A 6,000-nucleotide genomic window follows, 5' to 3' on the forward strand; every position below is an offset into this window, starting at 1 on the left:
CCAGTACACCCTTATTATCGTTCATTCTCTCACCAAACATTTCCAGAGTACAAGAGAGTGCCAGGCCACTCATCCCAGAGTCTACCCCACACGGCATAGCCTCCTGCTCTCCATAGGCTCCCTGCTCAGCTGGCCCAGAGCCCCCTCAGTCTTCTGATTGCCTCAGCAAGAGAAAGCTCTCCAAGAACTCCACAGGGCCCCATGGGTAAAGCTGAAGGAAAAAGCTGTCTGACTTGGGGGAGAGATCAGAGCCTGGGCAGGCCCAGAAATTCAGGTATTTGGAAACTCAAAGTGGGACTTTAGCTGTTGGAAGCGGCTTCATGGGACACTGAGGTTCTGAGCAGAACCCAGTTTCTTCATTTTCAGTGGGCAAATCCTTTTCTAATGATGGGCACCTTCTTGCCCTCTGCCCAGAGCCTGGCTCCTTAAAGTGTGGTCTGCAGACTAGGAGCAAAGGGGAAGATGCATGGTCTCAGGCCCCACCCAGACCTACTGAATCAGAATCTGCATTTTAACAAGGTCACCATGTGATTCATATGTACATTACAGCTTGAGAAGCAATTACGGGAAGAATAATGATTCTTGTTACCTGGTAAGTTTAGAAACAGTATGTTAACACATTCTTTTTCAGTTGGATATTCAAAGGCCACCCCTTTTTTCTATATTAAGTCCTACTTTCCTGAGCATGCGCTCCTACCGCTTCAGCTGAGCAGTCCGTTCAGCACACAGGCTCTGAGGTCAGACTATCTGAAATTAGAATCCTGGCTCTACCATTTCCCTGCGATGACCTTGGGCAAATCACTTCACTTCTCTGTGCCTCACGTTTCTCCTCTGTAAAGTGGAGATAATAGCGTTGTTATGGGGATCAAATAACTAAAGTGTTTGCATGGCACCCTGCATTTAGCAAGCACGCAATACATTTGGATACTAATTGGATTTGGGTGTCCCCAAATTTCTGACACACAACATTTGCTGTCTTTTAGGATGAAATGCTTCTGGAGTTGATGGTCTCATCTATTATGCACAGATTCTTTCCCATTTGCCAAAAGTGACTTTATTTCCTGAGGGCAATTTCCTGTCACCCCAAAATACATCCATTTCGGGACTGTCCATTTAATTTATTCCATACTTGCCATCTGCAGGGAACTGAACTTTTTTTTTCCATGTTTTTTTTTTATTTCCAGTATAATTAACATACAGTGTTATATTAGTGTCAGGTGTACAATATAGCAGTCCAACAATTCTATACATCACTCAGTGCTCATCATAATAAGTGTACTCTTAATCCCCTTCAGCTGTTTCACCCAATCCCCACCCACCTCCCCTCTAGTAACCACCAGTTCTCTATAGTTGAGAGTGGGGCACCTGGCCGGCTCAGTTGGTTAAGTGTTCGGCTCTTGATTTCAGCCCAGGTCATAATCTCATGATCTGAACTACTTGGGATTCTCCCTAGCCCCCCTCCCCAGTTCATGTTCTCTCTCTCTCTCTCTCTCTCTCTCTCTCTCTCTCTCTCTCAAAATAAATAAATCAACATTAAAAAAAAATACTGTCTTGTGGGGCACCTGGGTGGCTCAGTTGGTTAAGTGTCCAGCTGTAGCTCAGGTCATGATCTGATGGTTCGTGGATTCAAGTCCCAGATTGGGCTCTGTGCTGACACCAGTTTGCATTCCCACCCACAGTGCACAAGGTTCCTGTTTCTCCACATCTTTGCCAACACTTGTTGTTTCTTGTGTTTTTTATTTTAGCCATTCTGACAAGTGTGAGGTGATATCTCATTGTGGTCTTAATTTGTATTTCCCTGATGATAAGTGACATGGAGCATCTTTTCATGTGTCTGTTGGCCATCTGTGTGTCTTATTTGGAGAAATGTCTGTTCATGTCTTTTGCCCTTTTTTAATTGGATTATTTGGTTTTTTGGTATTGAGTTGTATAAGTTTTTATATTTTGGATACTAACTGCAGGAAATTGAACTCTCCTGGGGGGAATTGAACTTTTTTGCGGGGGAGTTTTTAAGATTTTTTAAGATTTTACTTTTAAGCGATCTGTACAGTTAACGTGGGGCTCAAACTCACAACTCTGAGATCAGGAGTTGCACAGTCCCCAAACTGAGCCAGCCAGATGCCCTGGGAATCGAACTTTTTTTTTTTTTTTAGTTAATATACAGAGCAATATTGGTTTCAGAAGTAGAACTCAGTGATTTATCATTACATACAAAACCCAGTGCTCATCACAACAGGTGCCCTTCGTAACACCCATCAACCATCTAGCCCATCCCCCACCCATCTCCCTCCATCAACCCTCAGTTTGTTCTCTACCATTGAGAGTCTCTTGTGGTGGGAATTTAATCTTTTACCTGTGACCTTGGATAATGCCCCAACCATGATTTATAAAAACTTCAAATTTGTTTGTAGGGCTCTTACCCTCCTGGTTCCAGATACCTTCAAAAGCATTGTTTCATTTCATCTTTATATCTGTGTGATATAGGTGTTGGTGAAAACCAACTTCTGTGCTTCGCAGCAAAGATGGAGTTTGGAACAAAGAGGAAGGATAATATCTTTATTGCTTTGCAAGCAGCAGGCTCTGGCCTTCAAAGACTTAAAGCCTGCCCTGAGGAAGGGTGGGGTGGGGGGAGAAATGGGGGCGTGGGAGTTATAGGGTAATATAGGATCTAGCCAGTTTTCACAGGAATGGTGCATGTGCTGCCCAGGCTCCTTAGTCGGATTTTCAGGATGGTACCAGATTCCTGAAAGAAAAGGCTCAGAAGGGAGGAGGGAGGTTTTTGGAAGAGAGAAGGTTTACTTTAAAATCAAGCTTCGCTGAAGCATTAGTGCAGCCATTTTTATTTTAGTTCAGCTTTACGCTTTTAGGAGGGTTCATAGGCAGAGCAAGTATCATTACCCTATCTTACAGGGATACGAAAGACCGAGAGCCCACAGCCAGATAGTAAGTAGGAGAGTAGGGCTGGAACACGGCAAGGTGGGCCCTGGCAGGCATTCAATGAATGAATAACTCAAAGGCCAATGTTCTTCCCTCTAGATTTAAACCAGAGAAGCTGTTTACAGGAGTGAGGCTTTCAGGCAGATAAGGGAGAGAAGAAAAAGAGAGTTACTTCACTTTCTAGGATGACCTCAATTAGAAAATATTTTATTCCATTGTCCCCATAAAAATTCATATTTGTCAGCCTTATGTTCTGACTAGTTCATAAATTGTGGTCACTGAAACTATCAAGCTGAACAATAGGCGCTCCTATTAAAAACCACACCATGCAAAAACAAAAACAAAAACAAACAAAAAACACACCATGCAGATACTAAAAAAAGAAAACCCAGGCCCAAAATGGAGTCACTTATGCTAGGCCAAGGCACCAAACTGGGGCTTAATCCTTAACCTAATGGCATTTATAACTTTCCCCAGAAATTTAGTCTTAACCAGTTAGTCAGGAATTTTCTGGTAAGCGCCAATGAGGTCATCTGTCACATGGGCCCTCTCTATCCCCCAAAGGAAGATGACGTAATCCACCTAATAAGACCCTTGCTCTTACCCCAAGGGAAGATGACCTTGCTACACAATATCCTTTCTTTTCTTTTGCTAATTGTTCCACACACCCTCACCCCAACACACATCCTTCCACCCTGTTTCTGCCTATAAAATCCTTCTATAGTAAAACCTTGGATTGGGAGTAACTTGTTCTGCGAGTGTTCCACAAGACAAGCAAACATTTCTAATAAATTTTAACTTGGTAAATGAGCAATGTCTTGCAGTTCGTGATGCAGAACGTCACATGAACACAACTGAGCCAATGGTTCTTGACATTCCCTCTGATATACAAGTGCTTTAGATTACAAGCATATTTCTGGAACGATTTATATTCACAAACCAAGGCTTTACTGTATTTTGTGCAGCTCCTTGGAGCTCCTTTCTATTTGCTAAATGTGATGCAGCCCAACTCATGAATTGTTGAACAAAGCCAGTTTGATCTTTACATTTATTTGGATGAATTTTTTAATGTTTATTTAGTGAGAAAGAGAGCACAAGTGGAGGAGGGGCAGAGAGAGAGAGAGAGAGAGAGAGAGAGGAAGAGAGAGAATCCCAAGCAGGCTCCACGCTGTCAGTGCAGAGCCTGATGCTGGGATGGAACCATGAACTGTGAGATCATGACCCTGAGCTGAAATCAAGAGTCAGATGCTTAACTGACTGAGCCACCTGGCACCCCAGGTGAATATTTTTTTAAGTTTATTTATTTTTTTAGTAATCTCTACACCCAATATGGGGCTCAAACTCACAACCCCAAGATCAGAGATCAAGAATTGCATGCTCTTCTGACTGAACCAGCCAGGCACCCCAACTATGGGAGGGGTGATATGAATTTTGTGGGTTTTTTTAAGATTTTTATTTATTCATTTATTTACTGATTTATTTTGTGTTTATTTATTTTGGGGAAGGGAGGGCAGAGAGAGGGGGAACAGAGGATCTGAAGCAAGCTCTATATGGCAGGTGCCCCTGAATTTTGTTTTTTAACACAGAAGACTATCAAGTTAAAAGTGCCCCTCCTGGGGGCACCCGGGCGGCTCAGTCAGTTGAGTGTCTGACTTCAGGTCAGGATCTCGTGGTTCATGAGTTTGAGCCCTCCATTGGGCTCACTGCTCTCATCATGGAACCTGCTTCAGATCCTCTGTCCCCTTCTCTCTCTGCCCCTCCCCCAGTTGTGTGCGCACTTCTCTCTCTCTCTCTCAAAAATAAATAAAACATTTTTTAAAAAGTGCCCCTCTTAGGACCCCAATTTTCTAATCTAACCCTCAAAATAACTACTATTACCAGTTCCTTCTGAATTCAAGTTGGATACATTAAATATGTACAGCTTTTTGTAGGTCAGTCATACTTCAATAAAGTCATTTTTTAAAAAACATTCCTGGGGTGCCTGGGTGGCTCAGTGGGTTAAACGTCCAGCTTCCGCCCAGGTCATGATCTCATGGTTCATGAGTTCGAGCCCCGCATCGGATTGTCCGCTGTCAGCACAGAACCTGCTTCAGATCCTCTGTCCCCTCTCTCTCTGCCCCTTCCCTACTCACACACTCTGTCTTTCTCAAAAATAATAAAATTTTTTTTAATTCCTTGTGATATTTATATTTTTCTATAATATATAATATACATCATTTTTCTTCTTTTAATCAAATAAAATACCATGCACAATTATACAACTTGTTCTTTTCACTTAACATTGTCTTAGATACCTTTGCATGTCATTTTGCTTCTTTTAATATCTTTTATTTATTATTTTTATAATTAACTTGTTTTTTTTTTAATTTTTTAATGTTTATTTAGTTTTGAGACAGAGAGAGACAAAGCATGAACAGGGGAGGGGCAGAGAGAGAGGGAGATACAGAATCCGAAGTAGGCTCCAGGCTCTGAGCTATCAGCACAGAGCCCGACATGGGGCTCAAACTCACAGACCGAGAGATCATGACCTGAGCCGAAGTCGGACGCTTAACCGACTGAGCCACCCAGGCGCCCCAACTTATTTGTTTTTGAGAGAGAGAGAAAGCAGGGAAGGGGCAGAGAGAGAGACCAAGCAGGCTCCGCACTGTCAGCGCAGAGCCCAATGCAAGGCTCGAACTCACAAACCATGACATCATGACCTGAGACTAAGTCGGATGCTCAACCAATTGAGCCACCGAGGTGCCCTCTTTTAATATCTTTTAATATGTGTGTCTTAGTGTGGGTAGAATAAGCTGAGTCATAGGCTATGTGAATGTTTTCTTTCTTTCTTTTTTTTTTAAGGAGATAGAAGTTTATTGAATACAGATACAGTGCAAGAGAGCAGCGGGCAGGACAACAGAGGAGAGGCTGTCTGGCTTCATTTTCTATGATGTTGCCAAACTATACCAGGTAGATGCCCAACCCAGCATATAAGAGAACATGCCAGTTTCAAGGCTCAGGATGTTTTAAATCTCCTTCAGATGACACGTCCCCAGATCACCATCAACGCAACCTCCCTCTTAA

Source organism: Prionailurus bengalensis, chromosome A3 (assembly GCF_016509475.1).
Source record: "Prionailurus bengalensis isolate Pbe53 chromosome A3, Fcat_Pben_1.1_paternal_pri, whole genome shotgun sequence".
NCBI lineage: Eukaryota > Metazoa > Chordata > Mammalia > Carnivora > Felidae > Prionailurus > Prionailurus bengalensis.